We start from the raw sequence: 10,638 nt of genomic DNA, 5'->3' as shown, positions 1-10,638 counted from the left end.
GTCGGTTTCTTCTCTTGAGCTTACATGAAGCTATGACTTGATGTGAGTTATGCAGATGCACAGTATATGTTTTCAGCAGATGGCGAGGACTAATGTGATACGCATGCTGTGTTGTTTGACAGGAAAGTGAAAATGTGGAAAAGCGCAACTCAGTAAATCTGAATTTTACATCAAAATAATTGGCAACACTAACAAGCAAACACACAGGTAGAACTAATGTCTATTTATAGAAAAAAAGACAGTTTGTTTTTTTAGTGCAGGATTAGTGTATTTACAGCTTCCCTTTCTCGCTGACCTACATAACACCTTCGCCACATTTCCTTTAAAATCAAGTATTCTTGATGCGAGCCTATACGTGCACATAACCCCCTGCAAACCCAGAATGAACACATATAGGCACACAGATACATATATACATGCACACACATACACACACAGGCACTAAGGAGAACAGGGAGATACAAGGTGATTCCATAACACCGCCAACAATTCCTCGGGAGATGAGCACTTGTGATAGGCGCTGAAAAGAAACTGCAGGGCACTGTACGGAATATAAAATAAGGAACTTTTCCACAGTCTGCTCCTGGAAACGAATCTGTTCTTTGGAGGGTTTTGCTAATGCTTGCATGTTTGCATTGCATCAACAGTTCTGTACTTGGTGCCATTTGGCTTTGAGCATGAACGCCTGTCTTCCAGAAGGCTGAAGACTGTGTTGAAATAGGCAACATATCAAAAGACGAAAAAGAAAGAAAAAAACAACCGAGAAGGACGAATGCAATCTGTTAAATTTTTCCTCTCAACTTCTCATGATAAAACTAAAGAGGAAAAATTCTGACACTGGTGGCAAAATAAAATGAAATTTGCATTATTGAAGTGCAACATAAGTGTTGAAGCTTTGCAGCACTATGGCGTTCCATTCTCTTCCATTAATCTACCAATATTCCATGGCTGTGAAGGCCTATTTATAGACCAGGGGATGATTAAGTGGTGAAGCTCTGTGCCACAAAGGGAACCAAGCTCATTTTCTTTTTCCTTCCTCTCTCTTCTTTGTGTATTCTCTTCCTACTTCTCCCTCTCTCTTTCTATCCCTCTGTGCCCTAGTCTTCTTTCCTATCGTCTCACTCTTTCTCTCTGCGCTCCTCTTTTCCATGAGCTTATATATTATATACCCAACTTTCATTCATATACTTTAGTTTAGCTGTCATTAAAATTATGTTAGACTCAAGGGGTAAGGATAAGTCCTTTAATTTCTTTTTTTTTTTCATTAGGCATTTGACAAAAGGATTTACAGCAGTGTTAATTGTTATGAGGCTTCACAGCAAAGACTGACAGGCTTAACAAGAGAGGATGGAGCTCAGTTCTATATGTTTCCATTGCTAAGGCAAGCTGGCTCAAGAATGAAAAGTGTTTTTAGTTAAAAGTAGAGGAAGAACATTTGTGCAGAGAGCTGCTTGCAAGGTGTCCTTGAGTGGAAGTAGAGCAATGCACAGGGTAAAGGGTTAAGCTCATTTTCATGTGTGCAGACATGATTAATGGAGGAGAGGAGAGAAGAGGAGAGAAGAGGAGAGAAGAGGAGATGAGAGGAAAGGAAAGGAAAGGAAAGGAAAGGAAAGGAAAGGGAATGACCTCACCCAATTTAGGACCAGCCTCATTTCATCGTTTCCAGAAGAGCAAGGACATTAATGAGCTCAAACCCTCCTCCGTGCTTCCACACACTCCAGCTACTGGTCCATATCCAGATTTTTTCCCTGCATTTACAGAGGCTTGGATAACAGCATTTTTGTGAAGAGTGGGCTTAGTGCAGAGCTGTAAATACTGATGACCTCAATAACACCCATCTGCCTATTAAAACCACTCAAAATATTTGTAGAAGGAGGTGAAAATGGACTATTTGAATATGCTGAAATGATACTTATTATGCCAGAAGTAGATTTATTTTTAATGCGATAAAAAATGGATTCTGTGTTAGAAATTAACCATAAAAAGTGCAGTCATTTATATCATACATATTGAATATCAAAGCTTATGTGACAGAAACAAGACATCATATTTGTCCTCATCAGAAATGTCTTTTTCTCACTAACTGCAAGAGTTTGGAACTGAAAATAGCAACATTTAATGCATCTGAAAGCATCTCAGCATCCTTAAATCTAGAACAGCTCTTTGCAATCACCTAACAGCCGGAGCTTGTATTTAAAGACCAATTTGTTACACTATTTAGAATTTCTGTTTATTTGTCTAATATATTTTGGTATAGCTGCAGTCTTGGCAACCCATGAAAACACTTTAGCTGTACAAGGCAGTCCATGTACGTTGAGTTATTTTTAATAAATCCTTAACCAGGCAATTTGATAATTCCCAAATCCATCTGTCAAATAGCATTTAATTTAAAGACACAAATTTATCACATTCATGGCGGTGTAAATTTGATTAGTCCTGAATTATGTATAAATGAATAGCTCTGCCTCCATCCCTAGACTCCTTGGGATGTCAGACCCCAACTTTAAATCCCTCTCACCAAAGCAATATGAGCCTGAAAAGCTATTAGAGCATGACTCCTGAGAGATGAACAAGACAAAAGCGTTATGCCTGTACCTCCACGTAAGGTGCGAACAATACCAGGCTATTTTCACTCTGACAAGCCATATTAGTCGTGCCAGCTTTTGCCTGCTGGCAACTCCGACGTGATAGCTGTCTGGGACATTTTGTTTCCAGTCACAGTAGCTGATCCCTTGATTAAAAACATTGAATGCTGAGAGCGTGTTATCCCTGTTTGGAGTTTCTGATCCTGGGTGTCTCAGGCGACTGCTGGGCTTTCTCATCCCCAGCGGCAACAGCTGATCCCAGGAACTTTAAGGACGCAGAGTGGATTGCATTGCTGAGGTGGAAGTCAAAACATGCCAGAAGTGTTTGCCTGTCATAACCCTTCGCTGAAAAAGAAAAGAAAAATTCTGGTGTGTAAACTGATTTCTAATGAGGAAATAGATGCATTGTTACCCAACTTTCACTGCAGTATCTTTAAGACAGCAAACGGTCTTTGTAAAAGTTATTTCCCCCCCGCATCACACCCTATGGCCTGAAACAGATTTATATTATGTGGTGACATGATGTTAGCTTGGTGGCATTCATGTTCATGGGTGGTTTCCGTGTCTCTTTTGTCAATGGCTTATAAAATGGCAAGAATTACACCGCTCCCCAATGAGTTATGACTAGGCACCGAGAGAGCCCATTAACAAAGGCCCAGATGCACACGAATCACCAATGTGTGTCCAATCTTTGTTTACACTATCACATTTGGCTTTGAAAGGCCCTCCACTTACACCCATTCATGGGCATCAGAGATGGAGATGTCTTTGGAGAAAGGGAAGTTTATTGGAGGCTTTCCTGTAACAGAATGCAAAGCCTTATGAGTTCCTCTCATATTCTCCAGTCTCCTTCTCTGCAGGCAAACCCTTGGCACTGGCTAGCCCAATAGGGAAAGTCACTTTTTGCAAGCATTGCCAAGATTTCTATTTGAAAGCCAAAATGTGTAGGCAGACAGATGCATCTGTCCACATTCTGTCTGTTCCTCTCTTTCAAACTTTCCTCACTGGCTTTCACTATTGCTCTCTCTCTCACACACATGCATATGCACACACATCCACTCGCTCACACAGGGGGCTGTTTCCTCATCGTTCACACTGAGAAATGCCCTGTAAGGATGTCCTTATCCTGCAAACCAGACTCTGCTGGATGCTATATAATAACAACTCCAGCCATCCACCATCCAATCAGCCAGGCTCACTGCTGTGGGTGCGCGCGTGTGTCTGTGAATATGCATGATTTTTTTTTTCTCTCCCTAAGATCTGAAACCACAGCGCACAGAAAGGATTTATTTTTCCTGACAAGATATAAACAACTCATACAAAATCAATTTTAAAAAGGAAAATATTTATTCATTTACAATTGTTTGTGGTCGGATAGAGGCTACTGTGTGAGGAATTTCAGCTGAGAACCATAAATATTACCACAATGATACATTAAAAAACAGTCCATGGTGAGCACAAGGATGGATAGAGGTGGATTATGCAGCAGGAGAAGTCTGAGAATTTTCTGTGGACATTTGGACTTTCTTGCTCTGGAAAAAGTGGGGCATCTTTTCCACTAATTATGGGATGAATCCAAGCTGACTACAACTGCTACAAACCTTTCAGACCAATATTTCAAACCAAAAATGTGTTAAATAAACTGTATTTGAGTTATTAATGAAGCATTCCTTTTAAGTGGCACAATGAATCATAATCTGTAATGTTTCAATGGATATTAAATCTCTATGGCAATATGAACTATAATGTTTCATTAGTATAGCCTTGATTAATCTTTTCTGCACTTATGATGTTTTTTTTTTTTTTTAAATAAACATGTGAAGCATATGCATCCAGAGTTATATTTAATATATTATGTTTTAAGCCTCTTTAAAGGTCTAATCAGGCACATGTGTTTCAAAACTGGGTGCGCACTGGAAGACTACAGTCAGGTGCTCATTAATCCAAACATCTAATCAAACATGGTACTGGCTCAGTGGATTCGGGCATGTAGACATGGTCAAGAGGATCTTCTGAAGGAAGGAGCTGAGCATTAGAATGAACTGGGATTTAATTAACTGTGAATGGGACATGCTTGATAGTGCTAGACAGGCTGGTCTAAGTATTATAAAAACTGCTGATCTACTGGGATTGTTCCACACAGCCAGAGAGTGGTGTGAAAAAGAGAACCTATCCAGCGAGTAGCAGTTTTCTGTGAGAAAATGTCCTGATGATGTCAAAGGTCAGTGGAGAATGGCCATACTGCTTGGAGCTAATAAGAAGGCAACAGTAACTCAAATAACCATTCATTACAACCAAGGCATTCAGAAGAGCTAAAATCATCAAACCTTGGAGCAGAAAGTGAACACTGGGTGCTGTTCCTGTCAGCTAAGAACAGGAAACTGAGACTACAATTCACACTGACTCACCAAAACTGGCCAACAGAAGATTGGAAAACCATTGCTTGGTCTGATGAGTCTTGATTTCTACAGCAACATTTAGATGGTAGGGTCAGAATTTGATGTAAACTGTGTGAAAGGATGGCTCCATCCTGCCTTTTCTCAATGGTTCAATGTACTAGTGTTGATGTAATGGAGTTGGGGATATTTTCTTGGCACACTTAGTACAAAATGAGCATTGTTTATACACCATAGCCTACCTGACTATTGCTGCTGAAGATGTCTTTCCCTTTATAACCACAGTGGGAATCATCTCAAAATGACACTGGTACTCAGATCGTCTCCGCAGTCATCAAATCTCAATCCACTAGAGCACATTTGGGATGTGGTAGAATGGGAAGATTGACATCCTGGATGTGTATTTTGTTCCATATTGATATTATAACATCACAAAGTTACTGCAGATGACACATCTGCAGTAACTTTGTGATGTTATAATATCAATATGGAGCAAAATCTCTCAGGAATGTTTCCAGCATCTTTGTATAATCTACAAAAAAAATCAAAGCCCCAAATAAAAAAAAACCCATCTGAAGGCAAAAAGAGGTCCAACGCAGTACTACCATGGTGTACCTAATAAAGTGACTGTTAAATGTATACACCACAGTGAATGTATGCTGGTGAATGTGTACATTATATTTTGAGTTACTTTAAAATAAAGTAAGAACATTTATAATGCCTCAGTCACAATTAAGTGACTCAGTAGGCCGTGACTATGAACCAGTGTGCACGAGAGCACAGCCCCGGAGCTGCTGAGCTAAACAAAAATGTTTCTGTTAATGTTTCTGATTACACCTGCGCTTTTCCATATCTTAAGTCATCTTCTCTAAAAAAGACCCACATTGTGAAAATCAAGGTTACAATCACAATGGAGGTGTAGAGGCTGAAATTATTGTGGAAATAACCTTTATTGATTACGACTGTCGTTTTACATTGCAGTATAAAATATAATATGGTAGGACTGCATTACTACAAAAGCACTGTTTAAATCATTGCATTTGAACCACTGTAAAAAGAAATCAATAAATAGAAAAAAATGCATGATTCAAAACGTAGCATCATACACCAGAACTGAGAAAAAATAAATGCAGAAATGGAGCTTTGATTTTAAAATGTCTGTTTATTGTTTATATTTCAGCAACAGCAGTTTCTTGGGGTGGTGGTTAACAGATTCACCTTTCGCTTTGTCTCGTCTCTGGTTTGAGACCAGAATGACACACAAACCAAGATTCAGAGGGTTTAAGCTACTATACTCCTTGTGCCAATCCCAAGTTTGGATAAATGGGAGAGCTGTGTCAGGAAAGGCATCTGTGCCAAATCAAATATGCATATCCATCCACTGTGGCGACCCCTTGGGAAATAAGGGCGCAGCCGAAAGGACCCAGATAATGTGTTTCTTAACCTCTACCAGGACTCTTTAAGAGTGGTGCACTCAGTGCTTATTGGGTATTTGACATTTCTTCAAACTACTTTTAAGGTTGAACAGCACCAAATAATTATTATTGATCACACCATCATTAGGGTAACTTCTAACACAGACTACCATTTTGTGCCTGGTAATTCAGCATTTATGGATGGGTAACAAATTCAAGGAAAAGCCTGAGTGCTTAAAACCCACAGTGAGGTGATTCACTTATTCTGTTATGCTGGAGGGAGCACCGTGCTGACATGTTTGGGGTCCACTAGTCACTCAGTACAAAGTTGTTCTGAGTGATCACCTTCATCCTGAAATGAAACATTTCCATTCTGATAAGAGGGGTCTGTGCTAGGATGACACAGTGCTCATTCATAGGATAAGAGGGGGAGTAACAGAAGGGTTTGATGAGTTGGAAAATGATGTGAATCATATGCCGTGGTCTTCACCCTTATCAGGTCTCAGCTCAGTGAAAAGCTTTAAGGGTGATTTCGGACAGACATGTTAGACAGCCCTCTCTCCCTCACCTTCATAGAAACACCAGTGATTTATAAAAATGGTATTCTATTCCTCCTGTGAAGCTCTACCTAAACTGTGGTGGTGGCATGTGGTGAGCTAACACATCGATTAGACATTTGATTTTTCCTTCAATTTGCCACATGTCTACAAATATTAGGCTGTTAGAACCACTATTCTCACCTAAGATAGTCAAGTATCCATACTATACCAAGACAGTTTTGGGGTCCAGTGGTTACAAATAAAGATGCTAAATGGCCTGTGTATAATAACCTGACTGGGCAGTGGCACTGTCTGCTACACTGCAGCACCTACTATGACTAACTAAGGAGACTTCCTCATGCCTACTTTATTTTCATTAACCAATAATGAAATAACTTTAATGTTGACTCACAGATAATATGTAATATGACTCATAATTGGACATTAAATGTTACTTGGTTTTAGCTTCAGTACTTGCACAATAAAATTGTGTCTTAAATAGGCTCAAATATATCATCAAGCCTTTGGGTTATAACCCAAGTGCTATGTGCTTTTGTTTACAAATGCTCTTGCTCTCTACAAATAGCTTTGGCAGTTGTTTATGTTGCTACGTGATACCTTTGACAACTGATTTTGCACTCCATATAATCCTTACATGATTGTCAGCTTATTAAATTAAATAGTTTATTATATATTGTGCATGGCATATGCTACTTATGAAATTGCCTACCTTTGCAATCAATTACCTGCGAATAGAAGAAGCTTGCCTCCCAGGTTTTTGCCAGACAGTTTAAACAATAACATTTTTAAATGATCATGCTCTAAAGTTAAACTAGTCATGCAGCAGTTTTGTCTCTTATTCTAACGAAACTGCGACTGAAACTGAACACCTTAGGCAGCGCATCACCTTCATGAAGTGCACCCAACAGGGCAGGCGGGCTAATGTCAGGATCACTGCTCTGTGTGCAGTTCAGTTTAATGGAATCAAAATTTAATTAACGCTGCCTATTTAAAATATTTTGAGCAAAAATTGAGCATACAATATATAATTCATGAAGGCACTACTCACACAGTCTAACTGCATGAAAATTCATGCAGTCTAACTTCATTAGGGTGCATTAATTTTAGTTTCTATAAAGGTATTGAATAGAGTGGCGGATGAGTACAAATTTGATTTTCAAATTATTCTGAGCTGCTGTACCATTAGTTATTCTACAGGGTACAGAGCATTTAGTTATTTGTGACGATCTATCATGGCACATTACCACAACGGGCACAAATTGACCATAGTTCTCAACTATAGTTGCACTGAGTAAATTACCATGCCATTATTGAAAGTAATATGGCAGATAGAAGTTACAGATGGCTGTCACATTATAAAGTCAGAGCGCAGTACCAGAAGTAAGTCTGCCTGAGTCTAGTTGCCGTGGGGGGGATTTGTGGGCATCCATCAGCACTAACTGGAAGTGACAGTGTGCAGAGAGGTCCTAATTACTGTCTCACTTGACTAATTGTCGCCTCTGAAGAATGTATTCCCCACTGAGATTCCACCTCATTGACAATACTGCTCAAGACATATAGACCAGGGCTGGCTTCCCCGCGCTCAAAGAAAGTGGCCACAAATGGGAAATGTAAACACAGTACACTGCGAACTCAGTGCTACTGTCGCTGACAAAAAAAAGAACAGGTTCAAATCATCTTTGTGAGTTCCAATGAAGAAAGAATGTGTTCCTTGTAGGGGCCCTTGTGTGGCTCGCCAAAGTGTTAGTTACAGTCATCACGGAACAATGTGCTGATGAATTGAGACCATTGTTGCCTTTCTGGAGCCAACCATGTTAAAATAACTTGGGGTATTCAAAATAACGCAGTAGAGATGAGTCTTTAGTGCTGGGCTACTAAACTGAATGAATGTCTTCTCTTTCAAGGTCTTACCATTCAAAGTGCATCAGCTTCTCGTTTCCATGGTTTCCCCTCTCTGCGCCAATGCTATCTTTCCACCACTATGCCTGCGCGGGAGAGAGCGAGAGGGGGAGAGAGAAAGCGAGGGAGAGAGAGAGAGAGAAAGAGAGAGAGAATGACAGAGGGCTTTCAGCAGTGGTTATCTCTCCTTTGCATAAAGTCCCCTTTGCATTACTCAGTGCATGAATGGCGTTTGAATAAACACACCAGCCAGCTCATATGGAACCCTCCACGGGTTACAAGCGAGTGGGTGTGTATAAACTCATCTAATTTGTGGTCTTCTTCAAAAATGACAAGGTTTGATCATAGATGGAAGAAAGTACATTTCCCAACTGGCACAAGGGTATTTTCCTATTAGTCACAACAAGCTAAAGGAGCAAGAGTCATTTAACATCATAATGTGGCAATTATTTGATATTCCCATCTCCTTTCCCCTTTTATAACTGGTTCACACACAGTTATCTCCACCTGAGCGGCTTTCAGGGAAGTGAAAAAGGGTGTTAACCCGAGACATCTAATTGAAAACGAAGATCAAGATCAACACAGAAAGCATTAATCTAGTGCAGTGAAAATTGTATGTTTGCCCATGCATTCCCTGTGTTCGGGCTTAAAATATTATTTAGATTCTTGATTAGAAAATTAAGTCGCAATCATTTCTTGCTGCATTAATTTGCATGCATTGAGTGAGGAGGTACCTGAGGACTTAACGCATTTGCAACGCCTTAGTATTAGGCCAGAGGGCGCTTTAATTTTAAAGGGAAAACAGCGTGCCTGTCAGTTGATGTCTTCTCTCGGAGCTCAATAAGCATTCCTTTCATGCTGTGTGAAGCTCTGCTGACTTATATGGAAACCCGGAATTTCTCCATAATTATGCTAATGGTCCAGATGGTAGCATCACGAGTGCCATTCTCTTTGATATTCTCACACTGCAGAGGGCTGGTGTGCAGACCCACGCAAACCAACACACGCTCAAAGTCAGTGTTCACACCACCTACTTGAGCCCATGTAAATTAATTCGCGGATCCTTTAGCTGAAAAAAGCCCACTCGTCACTATTAAATGCATGTGCTTGTATTTGTTTTGGGGATTTGGCAATTCTTGTAAAGTACAATAGAGTCGCACTTCAACAAAAGGCGGGTGTAGGTGTCAGTATCCTTTATTTATCTACACATTTGCTCATGATTTACTACGATTTTTATAGTCTAATAAAAAGAACAATAAACGGCGATGTGAGTGCACTTCAAGAACATTTCAGTGACATTTGTGAAGGTTGAAAAAAAAGCATGCCAAGGTCATACACTGTAAGGCCATGCATAAATATTCTAGCGAATTTTATTTTAGAGACCCTTTAACAACACACTCGCGCACAAACATACACATACGCGCGCACAGGCCAGTCATTCACTCGCTCGAGCCACACAATAACTGTGTTCATCCAGGCTTGGACTCTGGTGGCGCCCATCAAAGAGCTCCTTTCACATCTCCGTGGGGATTAAATGGGACCTCCACCCTTTCTGGGCGGCTGTGCGCCGTTCTACCTATACCTCCAGCTGATGCACTGGCCCATGAAGAACTGCCCATTTGGGGCGGATGCTGATAAGGTGCATGTAGTGTTAAATCAATAGCACAGGCCTATACGCAAGAGCTGCAGATATCCATCTTCTCGGTGCAATGCATAGCATAGGATAGAGGCTGTTTTGAACCCGTTAATCAGATAGAAACGCGATATGCTCAGCAGATATTGG

This window comes from Neolamprologus brichardi, chromosome 15, assembly GCF_056152115.1.
Source record: "Neolamprologus brichardi isolate AB-2024 chromosome 15, ASM5615211v1, whole genome shotgun sequence".
Taxonomy (NCBI): domain Eukaryota; kingdom Metazoa; phylum Chordata; class Actinopteri; order Cichliformes; family Cichlidae; genus Neolamprologus; species Neolamprologus brichardi.
Note: the sequence above shows the minus strand (reverse complement) of the source record.